We start from the raw sequence: 15,778 nt of genomic DNA on the forward strand, positions 1-15,778 counted from the left end.
GGTTGGTGCTCTTCCACACCTTTGTATGTACAGAATGTACTCTCCCCGCCGCCTGACAATGGTTTGTCTGTATGTCTGTCTCCCCATCCAGACAGTGAAGTCCTTGAAGGCAGAGATGGAGGCTCATTCATTTTTGCATCCCTAGCTTCTAGCTGCAAGTTTGGGGCACGGCTGCTACTCAGTGTCTATTTGTTGAATGAAAGAATCAAATACTCAGGTACATTTCTTCCCCTCTTTTAACCTATGAAATGTTTTTACTTGTGAAACTTTCTTAAAGCCTAAAAAGTAAGGTGGAGTGCATTGGGGTTTTGTTTTTTGGTTTTGTTTTGTGTTTTGAATTGCCCTATTTTTTTTTTAACTTTTTTAAAAATTGAAGTGTAGTCAATTTACAACATTGTGTCAGTTTCTGGCATACAGCATAATGTTTCAGTCATAATGTTTCAGTCATACATATACATACAGACACTCATTTTCATGTTCTTTTTCATTATAGGTTACTGAAAGATACTGAATATAGTTCCCTGTGCTATACAGTATAAACTTGTTGTTTATCTATTTTACATACAGTAGTTAGTATCTGCAAATCTCGAACTCCAAATTTATCCCTTCCCACTCCCTTCCCCCGCTGGTAAGCATAAGTTTGTTTTCTACGTCTGTGAGTCTGTTTCTGTTTTGTAAATAAGATCATTTGTGGGGTTTTTTTTTAGATTCCATATATATAAGTGATATTATATGGTATTTTTCTTTCTCTTTCTGGCTTACTTCACTTAGAATGACATTCTCCAGGTCCATCCATGTTGCAGCAAGAGACATTATTTTATTCTTTTTTACGGCTGAGTGGTATTCATGTGTATGTGTGTGTGTCTGTGTATTCCCATCTTCTTTATCCAGTCATCTGTCAATGGACATATAGGTTGCTTCCATGTCTTGGCTATTGTAAATAGTGCTGCTATGAACATTGGGGTGCATGTATCTTTTCAATTAGCATTCCCTCCAGATATATGCCCAGGAGTAGGATTGCTGGATCATATGGTAAGTCTATTTTTACCTTTTAATGAGTCGCCATACTGTCCTCCATAGTGGCTGCATCAATTTACATTCCCACAGTGTAGGAGGGTTCCCTTTTCTCCACACCCTCTCCAGCATTTATTGTTTGTGGACTTTTTAATGTTGGTCATTCTGACTGGTGTGAGGTGATACCTCATGGTAGTTTTGATTTGCATTTCTCTGATAATTAGTGATGTTGAGCATTTTTTCATGTGCCTGTTGGCCATTTGTATGTCTTCATGGGAGAACTGCCTATTTAGGTCTTCTGCCCATTTTTGGATTGGGTTGTTTGGTTTTTTGTTATTAAGTTGTATGAGCTGTTTGTATATTCTGGAGATGAAGCCCTTGTCAGTTGCTTCATTTGCAAATATTTTTTCCCATGGAATGTGTTGTTTTGTGCTCAAAATCCCTTCATCCCTTATGGCAGTCAGTGGAAATTTATGTGATCTGATTACAATGTCACCAAACCTCTAGAGTTGGACACAGACTGGAGGGTTGACCCAATTAAAAGAGACAGAGGGACATATGAGTACTTTGTACAATAAGTGGTACATAAATACATATAAATTTAAAGGTTACTAAAAATTCACATTTTGGAATTAACCCTAAAGTAGGTATCCTTAATTTGGTGTCAGTGGAGACTTAGTAAGGCCAAGAATGAACTTCAGGGGCATATCTACCAACCACAAAACAAAAAAATCACAGCCAAAATAAGGCATATGAGAATGTGCATTTTGCAAGGGAGGTGATACATAGCTCTCATTGGATCCTCAAAGGTGTCTATGATCCAAAAATAATACGGGCCATCAATGCAAAGAACAGCTTGTAGAAACATGGAAAAAAGTATGCACAAGGATGTTCATCACAGCATTGTTTGAAAGTGAAAAACTGGAAACAATCTAAACTGACTTCAATAAGGGCATGTCAAGTACAAACCTGAAACACACATGATATGCAGCATATGTATCAAGGCATACTGCTCAGTGAAAGAGCTGAGTACCACACAGCACATAAAATATGGTCTCACCTCTGGGAAATAATATCCACGTGTATCTAGACATGGAATGTTTCTGGGAAAACAGTCACCAAAGGTTAATAGTTATCTCTGGTGGAATTTGGGATGTTCTTGTCCTTCCTTTTTACACACTCTGAATTGTCTGAATTTGTATAGTGAGCATGTTGTCATCTTAACAAAACAATAATAGTATTTTCAGGAATAGGAAGGCTTATTTAGAGAAATGTAAAGAAGGTAGAATCACAATTGGCAGCTAATACAAAGTTGGTGGGGGAGGGTATAGCTTAGGGGTAGAGTGCATGTCTAGCATGCTCAAGGTTGTGGGTTTAATCCCCAGTACCTCCTTTAAAATAAATAAATAAATAAACCTAATTACCTTCCCCCAAAATAAAAAAAAAAATTAAATTAAAAATAGATACAAATAAAAACTTTAAAAAGAAAGTTGGAAATTATTAACCTTAAAGTTGGCATCAAGATACACACTACTATATATAAAACAGATAACTGGATAAAGAAGTTGTGGTATGCTTATACAATGGAATACTATTCAGCCATGAAAATGACAACATAATGTCATTTGCAGCAACATGGATGTCCCTGGAGAATGTCATTCTAAGTGAAGTAAGCCAGAAAGAGAAAGAAAAATACCATATGATATCACTCATATGTGGAATTTAAAAAAAAGAAGAAGACAAATGAACTTAAATATAAAACAGAAACAGACTAACAGACATAGAATACAAACTTGTGGTTGCCAGGGGGAAGGAGGGTAGGTAGGGACAGCCTGGGAGTTTGAGATTTGTAGATACTGACAGGTATATATAGAATAGATAAACAAGTTTGTACTGTATAGCACAGGGAAATATATTCAAGAACTTGCAGAAGCTCATGGTGAAAAAGAATATGAAAATGAATATATGTATTTTCATGTATGACTGAAAAATTGTTCTGTACACCAGAAATTGACACAACATTGTAAACTGACTATACCTCAATTTTAAAAAATATATAAACAACAAGGACCTACTGTATAGCACAGGAAACTATATTCAGTATCTTGTAATAGCCTATTATGGAAAATAATCTGAAAAAGAATATATATATATATATATAATATATATATATATATATATAAAACTGAGTTACTTTGCTATACATTTGAAACTAACACAACATTGTAAATCAACTATACTTCAATTAAAAAACAGTTAGCATCAAAGAGATCACCGATGCGCTCCAAGTAGACAACAAAGTATGATGAACCTAAGGCTGACCCAGCATGGCAATTCCTACATTCAAATTTAAGCATGTTCAAGGGAAGTAACAACTGGTCTTGGAAGCTGCTGGCTCCATCTAGTTCACCGTGAACTGGTTTTTCTGTGAAGACCCGAGAGCTCCATACGAGTGTAAGACCACGTGTGTAAGAGGTGGAGATAATTGCTTATTATCATATGTGGTTGAGCCAGTCAGCCTGGTACGTGGCATGACCTGTTCCTGGAAGAGCTCAGGTTGCTCGTCATCTGAGTGAGATTAGAATCTTCCTTCTTCCTCAGTGGACAAAGACCCACTTTCAACCTTTTGTTTAAAACATGAAACACACACTTATGAGATTCAAACCGTCCTTGAAAAGACTATGCACACTTGCCCTGAGTCAGAGCTTCCCCTTCAATATTTCTTCATTGAAACTTTCTGGTTTGCTGTCACAGGAATCTGCCTCAAAAGCCACGCATTTTCAAAATGTCCCTCTGTTTGGTACCCCCGAATTTTCCCATGCAGGAATAATACACTATAATAATATTTGAGACGGATGAGCGGAATACTTTTGTCAAGAGGGAGGACGATTATGCAAAGGAAAGCAGATAATTTTAACAGAGAATATATATCAGGAAATTGTGAGTCTGGAAAATAATTCACTTAAAACTATCCATGTCCCTTCACCTCCTGGAAACTCTTCATACATACTTAGGGGTGTGTGTACCTACCCCCGTTTGAAGGCCATTGCTTTGGTCTAGCTCATTTATTTGTAGATATGGAACCTGAGCTCAGTGCACTGGCCAGACCAAGACTAGAACTCAGTCTTCCAAAGTGCAGACCAATGAGGTTTCAGCTCTACCACACTGCCCTTACTGTGACCTTGGATAAATCTTTTCCCCTTTCGAGGCTTATTTTTCTCATCTGCAAAATGATATGGATAGACTAGCTGATTTCCACGCTAGATACCTTTCCTTTTTTCCTCTCAGTCCACCCTCCAGACTTCTCCACTCTGCTCTGAGCCCCAGAGATGGACATGTTTAAAGTGTTATCACGAGGTTCCCTTGACCGCTAGCCTCTGGTTGGGTGAAGCCAATGGGAGGCCCTGGCATGAACTTGGAAGGCAGTTCTGAACTAAGACTGAACTATTTACTCACCTGGCTCCCCTGTTTGTTACCATGGGTTGGTGGTACCCTGCCCTTGAAGGCCATCAATCCTATGATGAGGAGTTCCTTCAAATAGGTTCCTCTACCATTTGTACATACCTCATAATTTTTAGTACTTCCTGACCTTCTGAAACCACAAGGTGTTCCAGGCTTACCTTATATTTTCCTTGGAATCAATCATTTCTGCAAGAAACCCATTACTTACCTGTTCCATCCTAGTGCACATATAAAGTAGTTTCAGAATTACTGAGCCATACCCCTGAGGGAAAAAAATTTTACTAACTAGAGTATAATATTTGCATATAGTTCTGCTTTTAGTCTTACATTATGCAGTCAAAATACTGTTCTCCAAAGTTAGCTGGTTCTTCTTCCCCAGCTTCTTTGGTTTGGTCCTGATATTCATTAGCAATACAGTTGTATCCATTTGTTACTCTTTGTATTCTAACTTGGGCTCCCCCTACATCCTGGTTGATTTTAATTGTTCATTTTGGGGGTGAGTGAAACATTAGCGTGGTTCTAAGAGTGAGAGGCATACCAAAAAAAAAAAAAAAAACAATATTGGGTAAATGTCACTCCCCCCATCCCTACTTCCTCACTCTTTCCACCACACTGCCCGCCATCCTTCAGTAACCAATCTCATTAGGTTTAATCATTCTTGATTTCTTTTGCACAAATAAACAGATATGTGTATATTTTGTGATCTCTCCTTTTTCCTTTCATGAAAGGAGTCACATTATAGCTACTCTTTTTTTTTTTAAACTGTGGTACAATTCGCATAACATAAAATCTATCATTTTAAAGTGTAAAATTCACCAGTATTTAGTATAGTCACCTGTTGTACAACCACCATCTCTAGTTAATTCCACAACATTTCCATCACCCTGAAAGGAATCTCCCTACCACTGAGAAGTTACCCCTCGTTGCCCCATCCCTACAGCCCCTGGCAATGACTAATCTGTTTTTCTTTCTCAATGAATTTGCCTATTCTGAATATTTAACATAAATGGAATCATACAATATATGTGACCTTTTGAATCTGGCTTCTTTCAATTAACATAATGTTTTTGAGGCTTATCCACACTGGAGTGTGTATCAGTCCTTCATACCTTTTTATAGCTGAATAATCTTCTGTTGAATGGATATACCACATTTTGTTTATCCATCTATCAGCTGACAGACATTTGGGTTGTTTCCACCTTTTGGTTATTGTGAATAGGGCTGCTGTGAATGTTCATGCACAAGTGTTTGTTTGAAAATCTGTTTTAATATGTCGGGAAATATTCCTAGAAGTAGAATTGCTACATCATTTGGTATCGTTAACTTTTTGAGGAACTACCAAAATATCTTCCACAGTAGCTGCATCAATTTGTATTCCCATCAGCAATGTATGAGGGTTCCAAGTTCTCCACAACCTCACCAGCACTTGTCATTGTCCATGTTTGCTTGTTTTTTGAATGACTGCCATCCTAGTGGGTGCAAAGTGGTATCTCAACGTGGTTTTGATTTGTGTTTTCCTAATGACTAATGATGCTGAGCATACTTTCCTGTACTTATTTGCTATAGACACGCTTTTGCATTCTGTTTTTTTTTTCATCCAGTACATCCTGGAAATCACTCCATGTCAATTCACATAGATTGTTCTTATTCCCTTTGCACCTGCATAGTAGGTGAATTTGGTGGATTAATACAGTTTACTCAACTACTTGCCTATGTGTGGGCATTTAGGTTCTTTCTAACATTTCACAATTACAAATAATGCTGCATTTAATAACTTGGTCCATATGTATTTTCATATAATTGGAGGCATTCTTCAGGGTGGATTCTTCATAATTCAAACGGAAATGGGATTGCTGAGTTAAAAGGTAAGTTCACATTTATTTTCGTGAGGTAGGAATAAAGTTAGCAAGGAACAATGCTGGTTCTCTTAAAGAGCCCAATGATAAATACCCTCCCCTCCGCAATTAAACTCTACCTAAAAGAGTTGAAGCCCAAGAGGAAGAAACAACCAACTAGTTTTTTACCATGAGGGAGAGGAAACTTGTATAAAAGTTACTTTTTAATCTTCTTATAACAAGATAATGCTATGCTAAGGGAAAGTAGTCTTGTCAGCACACGAACGTACCTCATTTTTCTAAAGGCAGGATTTATGTTTGCATAGGATTCCATGAGGTCTAGTAGAGGCTGAGTCCTGAGTGTCCTTTTATGCAACTCATTTTTGTGTTTTAATTTCATTTGATTTTGAATCTGTGTGAAAAACAGGATGAAAGGAACATGAGTCATCCCCAAACTATTGGGGTGTGTAGGGAGTAGGAAGGAGTGAAGAGAGAAGATATACTTAATTCTCAATTTGCTTTAATTTTTATGTCACAGAAATATCAAAATGCATCAGAATGTGCCCTGAGATACCACTTCAACAGTGGATATGCATATCCATATCTTTCATATACTATTACTAATCCATTGGGATTTAGTCACTAAAATTGCACTAAAGGACTTCTATGATTTAATCTTCACCAAGAATCATATCTCCTAATCCAGAAGAGCATTCAAGGTCGAGAACCCCGAGGCACCGTATAAGCCACAAGAGTGACATCAGCACTCCTTAGATCATCATCAAAGAAAGTTTACTGTCGTCATCCCTTCATTACACAGTCATCTTAAGGGGTGTTCATCTGTCACTAGCCAAGTGAGTGTTCAGTCCATGCCTGGAACTAAATGATGCCATGAAGTGGTCAGCAGGAAATAGAAGGAATCAATTTCTTTCTACCTCTGTCCTTATTGCTGTTTAAAGTACAGTGGTGTCCTCATCAGAAGATCCTTGCAGTCAGTTAAAAAAAAAAAAGGTGAGAGGCAGTGTCACAGGTGGATCGCCTGGAAGATTTTTTCACACCCCTAGTCTAACTTCTGATGAGTTTGCGAACGATACAGAAACTCGGAAGAGGGGTGACCACATGGAATGGAGAGGTAGCATTCCACAGCACAGAAAGAGTGCAAAGTTAGTACTCACGGGTCCCTAAGTGATATCTGTCTTCGGCTTTCTGGAGGTCTGTAAAACCTATACCATACCTCTGCAGGAAAAATATTGTCTTTTTTTATTCCATAAAAAAAAATGTATATGAAAAACATGGGCTAAACGTCTGAATAAAAATATATGTTCACTTATTCATTCCACAGTTATTTATTGAGTGCCTAATAGATGCCAGACACTTTTCTGGGCATCGGACAGAAAACAATTCACAAAAGTCATGGAACCTGTTCTCATGACATAATCGTGAGAAAAAGCTGAATTGTCTCTAGCCTCTTTTAAAATGTCTTCGTTCAATAAATATTCATTGAACTAGGACTATAAGAGCACTTTGTTTTCATCAGCAAACAAAACAGCTTCAAGCCCTCATGGAACCTCCAGTTCAGTAGGGAGAGATGGACAATAAACACAAGACAGGTGTGAATGATGTGGTATCGTCAAAGGAGGTAAGTGATGTGGATAAAAGGCAGAAGAAGGGGGATCGGGAGCGCTGCGGGGAGGGAGGTGTGCAGGGTCAGCATGCAGCCGTAAGCAGGGCAGTCAGCCCCTTGGGAAGATATCTGAGCAAAGACTTGAAAGAGGAGAGGGAGACAGCCCCTCAGAGCCCTGCAGGAAGGCCAGCCATTCCCAAGGCTTTGAGATGGGACCGCGGCTGATGTGTCTGAGGAAGGAAAGGAGACAAGTGTGGCTGGAGAGGGTCCACGGGAGAGATGAGAAGGATGGGAAAGGAGGTCAGAGTGGAAATGGGAGCAGGTGGTGGACCTGATCGACCATGCAAGGCCCTGGGCTTTCTCTCTGAGGGAAGGAAGGCGCCGGGGAGGTGTTTCAGCAGAGGGGCATCTTGGCTCCCCTGACTTACCATCCGCTCTGCCCTTGTGTCGGAAGAGACTGAGGGGAGCAAGTAGAGAGGTGAGGAGACCTCCTGGAAAGAGCTCAAATAAGCTGGGAGAAGGATGGCAGAGGCTTTGACAAGGTGGGAGTGGTAGAGTAGGGATGTGAGAAGAGGTGACAGATTCTGAGTAGATTTTGAAGGTGGCACCAGTGGGATTTGGGGAAAGACTGGCCTGTGGGATGAGAGAAAAGGAGGAGCTAAGAACGACTCCAAGGCATTTGACCTTCTGGAAGGAAGGAATTTTCCTCGACTGAGATGAACAGTGGCAGGAGGAGCACGTTTTAGGGAAACGATCAGGGGTTCAGTGTTGGGCATGTTGGGCTGGAGATATCTGTGCGCACATCAAGCATAGGTCTGGTGTTGGGTGCAAATCTGGGCTGGAGGTATAAATTGGGAAGTGGCATCAAATTAGATTTTTTATTATGTATGATTAAATATGAAAATATGAATGTTGTAAAATTACAAAATTCTATGGAGCAAAAACTGAAGTTTCTCCTACACTCTTACTCCAAACCCACTACCTTCTCCAGCAGTAAAACTATTAAGGAGCTGGTATGTATTAAGAGATTAAAAATGTCTTAAGAATGTGCAACCTACAATATCAGAGAACCAGAACCAACAACTGCTTTTCAGTTCCACATGTATTCTACCACACACAAAAAAGGTGCTTTATAGATGGTTCTAATATTTGTGCGTACAATTTTCCCCATTTATCCATATCTTCCCTTGACTCACACAGTAATATAATTTCCAGAATGGCCATCTTCTACCGTCATGGTGGTAACGTAACAGAATTTCACAGCTGTTTGGGATAAACAATATACTTGGATTTGCATGTCTTTTTTTTTTTGTGAAATTAAACTGATTTTTTAAAATTGGTTCTACGTTGCAATTTTTGTCTTTAGCCATCTGGAATGTGTCTGAGCTAAGCATTACCATCCATTTAGGAAATATTGATTATGAAGTACAGGGTACACTTTAAGCACCGTAGTAACAACTCTCTGGACTCAAGGCTTTCATTCCTAAAATAGAACGGCTTCGGTACCTTCCATCAGAAAAAGATAACCTTCAGAATGTGAACTAATGCGTTTCTGTTTTGTTGAGCTGGCAAGTAACGCTATGTAAGGGAAGAAATGATGAATCCTCAAGTACCCAGGCTCATGAGTTTAGACCTTCAACTGTAATAAAACTCAACAGTCTTTCTAGTCTTAGGAGTTCACTATTGCTTCCCTGAAATCAAAGAGAAAAAAATAATTGAAAAAAAATCAAACCCACTTTAGTCTGATTTTTGGAAGAGTTCCATCTCCAAGAACACGTGTCGGAAACCTCCGCACATCTGGATCCACACACGGTTTATCCCCATCAGTTGCTCGTTATGTCGTTATTGCATTCATCATGGCAACCAGTAAATAGGAATAAAACAAGGAAGAGTAAGGCATGAGTCCTCAAGAAGCTCACAGTCTCACTAAGCCAATAAAAATTTAATTTTAGGGAAAAAATGTCACTGAGAGGTTCTCAGACCAACTGCTCCAAGGTATTCTGCTGTGGAAAAAAAAATTAACGAATGAATGTTCTCCATTGAATGTTTACTCTATTACCTTGTTTTAAAACTTTGGCACTCACCACTGTCTTTTTTTCTAGAGAGATCCAGCACAGAGCAAAATAAGTAAGTGCCAGAGACAATGACAGAAAAACTCAGGGTCAGCCAATCACAGTGAATTCAACAACTTGACTTTTTTTTTTTAATGGGCATGTGAGCTCCTATTTCTGACTTTACTTTGTATCCATTTTTTTTTTTTTTTGCTGATAAAATGTTCTGATTTGCAGGATCAAATAAAAAGCATTAAAATTACATGACACCCTGCAAAGAACCATGTCACCTGGACAAATTTGAAATCATATTCTGTGGTTCTTGTTCTTCATGTGCAAATAGACTCAAAGGACAAAGCAAGAGTCATATTGTATGGGACTTCTGTTTCCCCGCTCTTCCTTTCCCTCCCCCACCCCCTGCCACCTCCCTCATCTCCTTCTGCCCCAGAGGTAGTTTGCCTCTGGCTCTCTCTCACCATCCTTCCTCTGCAGTCCACTCACCCACCACCCCATTCATTCCAGAACAACCATAATAACCTTGAAACAGATTCCCTCCTAGAGTCCCTGCCCAAATCCAGCACATTTCCTGCTCATAGACTCCCCTTTCTGCAGCACAGATTTTTGTCAAGCCCATTTCCTGTTCAAACATGTTTACTGATTCCTTATTCCCCATTTAATAATGCCCCAAAGTCTTAGTGTCATAATCAAAACCTCCAAGATACAACAATTTCCAGTCTTTGGTTAACATTAGAATGCAAAGTGTCACATATACATGACTACATTCAACCAAGCACTCGAAACAAATTTGGCAAAATATTTTTCACATCAATGGAAATGAAGAGCTGGTTCTCCTTTAAGAAGTGGTAATGTCTACCTAACCTTGCTGGGTTTTGTTCCCTTAAAGAACAGAGGATAATTAATCTTCACGTCTATGGGTAAGTATCAGCATTCTCATCACTTAAAAATGATCAGCTGTGCCATATGACCCGGGAATCCCGCTCCTGAGCATATATCCAGAAGGAACCCTACTTCAGGATGACACCTGCACCCCAATGTTCATAGCAGCACTATTTACAATAGCCAAGACATGGAAACAGCCTATATGTCCATCAATAGGTGACTGGATAAAGAAGATGTGGTATATTTATACAATGGAATACTACTCAGCCATAAAAACCAACAACATAACGCCATTTGCAGCAACATGGATGTTCCTGGAGAATGTCATTCTAAGTGAAGTAAGCCAGAAAGAGAAAGAAAAACACCATATGAGATTGCTTATATGTGGAATCTAAACAAACAAACAAAGCATAAATACAAAACAGAAATAGACTCACAGACAAAGATTACAAACTTGTGGTTGCCAGTGGGGCGGGGGTTGGGAAGAGATACACTGGGATTTCAAAATTGTAGAATAGATAAACAAGATTATCCTGTATAGCACAGGGAAATATATACAAGATCTTATGGAGGCTCACAGAGAAAAAAATGTGACAATGAATATACATATGTTCATGTATGACTGAAAAATTGTGCTCTACACTGGAATTTGACACAACATTGTAAAATGATTATAAATCAATAAAAAATGTTTAAAAAAATCAGCTGTTCTTTTTTATGAATTGTCCTATCACTGGAGGTTTACTGGAATCAAAGACAAATGTGTTGCAACAACATAGATGGACCTAGAGATCGTCAATCTAAGTGAAGTAAGCCAGAAAGAGAAAAAAATACCTTATGATGTCACTTATATGTAGAATCTTAAAAAAAGGACAAATGAACTTATTTACAAAACAGAAACAGACTCACCGACATAGAAAACAAATTTATGGTTACCAGGGTTGAAGGGAGTGGGAAGGGATAAATTGGGAGTTTGAAATTTGCAGATACTAACTACTATACATAAAATAGATAAACAACAAGGTCGTATTGTATAGCACAGGGAACTATATTCAGTATCTTGTAATAACCTATAATGAACAAGTATATGTATATATATATATGACTGTACTATTACGCTGTACACTAGAAACTGATACATTGTAAACTGACTACACCTCAATTTTTAAAACAATTTTAATAAAATTAATTAAAATTAAAAACAATAACAAAAACAACAACAAAAACAGATAACCAATAAGCATCCACTGACTAGCACAGGGAAATACAGTCAATATCTTGTAATATTGCATATCTATGTAACTGAGTCACTTTGCTGTACACTCGAAATTAACACAACATTGTAAGTCAACTATACTTCAAAAAAAAAAAGAATAGATAAGTCCAAAAACAAAAAAACAAACAAAACCCTCCAAAAAACAAAAAAGACAATGTGTTTATCAGGACTGTTGAACATCAGAGAGGTCAGGATCGCAAAACCTGACGCTTGCTGTCAAAAGGAAATACGGCTGGTATAGTTACGTCCTAGACCCCCAACATTGCGTAAGTGTCTATAATATTGTTTGCTTTTAATTATAGAATTTAAAACACTTTCTACAAAAGTCTAGAAAGATGAACTTGATGCTAAATGATGGTCACCCCTCTAGGGTGACATGAAGAGGACCACTGTGTTCTTCACATGTTGTTTTCCTTTTTTTTTTTTAATAAGCATATGTTACTTTGAGATTCTGGAAAAAAATACGCCTGTTTTAAACAAGAAACTGTAACATTTTCTTCAAAAAGTCATATCAACAGTTAAGTTTGTAATTTGGTGTTTGATGGATATTTTAAAACTTGCTGCAGTGGCTTGTCCCCTCTGATGAGTTACTTTCTGAATGGCATCTTTCGGAACCCGTTAGAAATAGCCAACAGAATCGGGGTTCAACAGTGGGAGTTTGTTCATTTAGTCCAATCCAATCATTATCGACGAATTTGCATTGAGAATGCTACCTCAACCATCACTTAGTCATTCCTCAAAACAGCCTGACGGGAAAGATGGAGATAATCACCCCTGTTTAAAAGTGAGACCAGCCAACAGTGCCCCGTTGAGGAGACTGATTCCCCGGTTACGCAGTCATGACTGCTGGGAACCGTGCCACATTTCAGGGCCACCGCACATCCAAGAAGACATTCAAGAGTGAGAATTTTTTAAAATAGCCCCAACATTTCTATTTCATAAACGCTTGGGTTTCGATTTGCTCAAACTCTACAATGCTGATCCTCCTTGCAAACCTTTCCAAATGCAACATCAGGTCTATCCAACCCATTTTCACGGCAACCCAACTGTACAATGTGCAGCAGTGTGGATGTGCTTGTACAATGCTCACAAACTCCCCTAAGTGTCCTAACAGAAGCATCATCATGACAAAGTGATAATCGAATAACAAATACATATTTAATGTCCAGTATGAACAGGGACGGGGGCGAGAAATCAGACCCCTACAACCCTGCCTTTGCTCTAAGGTACCTACAGTTTGATAAAGAAACCAGTCAAGTGCATAGAAAACTTAAATACTGCAGAACAGCTATCAAACGTATTTACTTTCAATTTTAGAACAATCATTTTTTTCTGTCTCTCTCCACCAAAATACATGTCTTTTACAGTCATTTTAGTTAAGCTTAAGGTGCAGTGATTGCTGCACACGTTCCTTTAGAAGGTTGGAAAGCTTCCAGGAATGGACTCCCGAAATTATCTATTTCACTCCTTAAACGACGCTGGTGAACACTTTCTTTCAAGAAGGAAAATATGAAAGCACAATCAACCTAAGAGAAAACGTTCTGAATAATTAAAACAAATCTCTAGCTGCCCATGGAAGGATAACAAATGTAATGAATTAGTGTGTTACCACTTTCCATTACCTTACGCCATCATATGTAGTAATCCTTTTAAAATACACGCACACACACACTCTCAGACATACATGCTTGTTGTTTTTACTGGAAGAGCATTCTCAATACCTCTCAAACGAGCGAAAATCCTGTTTACATTCTTGTCTGCCCCAGTTTATGGCTTCACAAGAATTTATTCTTCCTTTTAAGCACACACAGACTGTCCTCAATCCCTTTTTTGGCTGGTGGCGCCTCTTCAGAGCAGTTTAGAGACCAATGGCTCCCTCTTCCTTGATCCCAGGGTGAAGTCAAAGGGAAAAAAAAAACAGACTCAAACGACCTACCCTCCTGCACGTCAAGTCCGACTCCTCATTCAAAGGAGTACTCTGGGCGGCAGGTGGAGTTATAATTATAGGCCAGAAAAAGCGACCTCAGCAGCTGTTGCTTCTGTCTGTTCCCGGCCGTCACTGTCATCAGTGGGCAAACTGGCATAAACAGGCTTCTGCGAGTGGACAGACATTTAACCCCTGTACTCGCCACACCCTGGGTCCTCTCAGAGGCCAGGGGACGGAAAGAGTATCTGACTCTGCGTGAGTGAAGGGTGGACGGAGCGCACAGCGCCGACCCGAAGGCACCTCTGCAGGGGGAGCCCGGAGATTTCCTTTCCTGTCGGAGACTCCAAACCAAACAAATAGGTTAGTGCACAGAGTCGACCTACGCGTTTGCATTCTGACCTCTGCTCTCTGTGATCTTGGTTTTTCCGAACAGAGCTTAAATAGGAGGCTGAGCCGTTAAAGGAAAGAAAGTCATTTCAGGACTGTTATTTAAAACTGCAGTGTCCGTGAGAACCAATTACGAAATGGGCTATGACAAGATACTTCAATTTTAAAAAGCAGAGGAAAAAAATGTTATGAAATTGGGCTTAACGCTCCTTTCCCAATTCTGGCTGTAGTCACATTAGACAAATAGACAGAGTAAAGATGGAAAAAAATGAAACTGGCTTTGTGATATGAAACCCATCCTTTCGTAATGCCACTTACTTTCACCCCAAAGTCCTGGTTTCTTTATTAAAATCAGTCATGTTAAAGGCTTAGTCTGGTGATGACAAAAAAAAAAAAAAAGTGAACATAGCTCCAGAGTTTCACTTTTTTAGGGAAACTAAGCAAATGAGAGTTGGATCGTTTCCCTGCCTCTGAATAAAGACAGAAATTTTCCTTGTTTATGATAAAATGCGTGCTGTGGGCTACTTTATGGAATAAATCTAGAGGATTTATTACCTATGTCTAGCACAGTTCTGCCAAAAAACTCCATAATTTCAGTCTAAGTATCTCTGTAAGTCTCTCCTCATAGACCCTTCTGAACCCCAAAGTTTCCGAAGGAAGTTCATTTTCTCTGCGTACGCTCAGTGTTAGACAGCTGTGGAACGGGATTTCAAACAAAGATTAGCTTTGGGGCGTCTTCTGAAAACCTGAATGTTTACCAATGTCTTGGTGAAAAGCAATGGAATTCCAGAGAACTCACTGAAAACTAGGCTTTGGGGTCCAGTTCTTGTCCTATCCACATCCATGGAACAGATCCAGGTGGAAAGAATCCTAAATAATGGCCTCAGTTTTTTTTTTTTTCCAGCTCCAACTAGAAAGTGACCCATCCCTAAGCACGTTACATGCGACTTCTCAGTGGGAAAATGCACCTTTCTCAGTATCACTGTGGCCCCATGTTTTGTCTACCTTTAGAGGTGCGTGGAGTGCTAACTATGCACTTGGAGCTGAGCAGAGAGACACTTAAATTAAAACCACCCAAAGTAACGCATCAATTAAATCCCCACAAGGGGCTTGCTTCTTTCCAACAATATCTCCTGATTTCTAAGACGAGAGCCATAACTTTCTTCTAGGAGATCTAAGGGTGAAATAAATACCTCTTTATATACTTTAGCAAATAAAGACCCAAACAAGTTTGGCCACTGCTTTTGAAAATGCCAATTAATACAGCAGCTCAATACCTTAAATCTTCCCATGGAATAAGAA

At 39.0% G+C, this 15,778-nt stretch overlaps 2 protein-coding genes and 2 long non-coding RNA genes across 17 annotated transcripts in view; 1 reads left to right on the plus strand and 3 right to left on the minus strand.

The window, feature by feature from the left end:
- LOC123615536 (uncharacterized) overlaps positions 1-14,092 on the minus strand; it is a 36,743-nt gene extending 22,651 nt beyond the window's left edge. Inside the window, exon 1 of the long non-coding RNA XR_012510886.1 lies at positions 13,884-14,092. This is a non-coding gene — a long non-coding RNA (uncharacterized LOC123615536). The remainder of the gene's footprint in view (positions 1-13,883) is intronic.
- RAB3IP (RAB3A interacting protein) overlaps positions 1-15,778 on the minus strand; it is a 149,173-nt gene that overhangs the window by 70,308 nt on the left and 63,087 nt on the right. The window lies entirely within an intron of this gene.
- LOC141579439 (uncharacterized) lies at positions 649-10,402 on the minus strand. The gene is made up of 3 exons (XR_012510887.1): positions 9,672-10,402; positions 6,602-6,723; positions 649-4,738 (listed from the first exon to the last, which is right to left on the minus strand). It is a non-coding gene; the product is annotated as an uncharacterized LOC141579439 (long non-coding RNA).
- BEST3 (bestrophin 3) overlaps positions 14,094-15,778 on the plus strand; it is a 44,304-nt gene continuing 42,619 nt past the window's right edge. For 12 of the 13 annotated variants that reach the window (XM_010950499.3, XM_045513288.2, XM_074375411.1 and 9 more), the window contains exon 1: positions 14,094-14,449. The gene's annotated coding sequence lies outside the window, so the exon portion shown is untranslated. The remainder of the gene's footprint in view (positions 14,450-15,778) is intronic. The other variant, XM_045513292.2, reaches the window with a different exon arrangement.

Source organism: Camelus bactrianus, chromosome 12, assembly GCF_048773025.1.
Source record: "Camelus bactrianus isolate YW-2024 breed Bactrian camel chromosome 12, ASM4877302v1, whole genome shotgun sequence".
Lineage (NCBI taxonomy): Eukaryota > Metazoa > Chordata > Mammalia > Artiodactyla > Camelidae > Camelus > Camelus bactrianus.